This window comes from Arvicola amphibius, chromosome X (genome assembly GCF_903992535.2).
Source record: "Arvicola amphibius chromosome X, mArvAmp1.2, whole genome shotgun sequence".
Lineage (NCBI taxonomy): Eukaryota > Metazoa > Chordata > Mammalia > Rodentia > Cricetidae > Arvicola > Arvicola amphibius.
Window position 1 is genome coordinate 20284729 of NC_052065.1, and position 1324 is coordinate 20286052.

The window sequence follows — 1324 nt, forward strand, 5'->3', positions numbered from 1 at the left end:
TCCCAAAAAGCCAGTACATACAGCAGAGACAAATCCCAGTGCCATTATCATTGACTTCTCAGTCAGCCCCCATTGGCAGCTACATTCAGAGAGTCCAGTTTGATCACATGCTCATTCAGTCCCAGTCCAGCTGGCTTTGGTGAGCTCCCATTATATCTGGCACAGTGGCTCAGTGGGTGGATCCACCCTTCTCGTTCAAGACTTCCTTGCTTATCTTTGCCCTCCTTCTGCTCTTCAACTGGACATTGAGTGCTCAGTCCAGTGCTCTGATGTGGGTCTCTGTCTCTATCTCCGTCCATCACCAGACGAAGGTTCTATCGTGATATTCAAGATAGTCATCAGTGTGACTATGGGACAAGGCCAGTTCAGGCACTCTCTCCTCTACTGCCCAGGGACCTAGCTGGGGACATCAATGTGGACAAATGCAAATGGCTCTAGAGCCAAGCCTCCTGCCAGCCCTAAAATGGCTCCCTTAATTAAGATATCCTCTTCACTGTTCTCATATCTGCTCTTCCTCTATCTCAACCATCCCACTCCCCCAAGCTCTCCCCAAAAGTCCCCTTCTCCCTTCTTTCTCCCTCTCTCCACTTCCCCCACCCCACCCCCACCCACATGCTCCCAACTTTTGCCTGGCAATCTTGTCTGCTTCCACTGTCCAGGAGGATCTATACATGTTTTCCTCTGGGTTCACCTTATTATTTAGCTTATCTAGGATTGCGAATATAGGATCAATGTCCTTTGTTTATGGCTAGAATCCACTAATGAGTGAGTACATACCATGCTCATGTTTTTCGGTCTGGGTTATCTCACTCATAATAGTGTTTTCTATTACCATCCATTTATATGCAAAATTCAAGATGTCATTTTTTTTTACCGTGAGTAGTACTCTAATGTGTATATGTTCCATATTTTTTTATCCATTTGTCCATTGAGGGGCATCTAGGTTGTTTCCACATTCTGGCTATTACAAATAATGCAGGTATGAAAATAATTGAACAAATGCTTTTGTAGTATGATTGGGCATCTCTTGGGAATATTCCCAAGAGTGCTATTCTTGGATCCTGAATTAAGTTGACTGCCAATTTTCTGAGAAACTGCCACACTGATTTCCAAAGTGGTTACACAAGTTTGATTCCCACCAGCAAAGGATGAGTGTTCCCCTTACTCCACATCCTCTCCAGCATAGGCTATCATTGGTGTTTTTGATTTTAGCTATTCTGACAGGCGTAAGATGATATCTCAAAGTTGTTTTGATTTGCATATCCCTAATAGCTAAGGAAGTTGAACATGACTTTAAGTATCTCTTGACCATGTAAACTTCGTT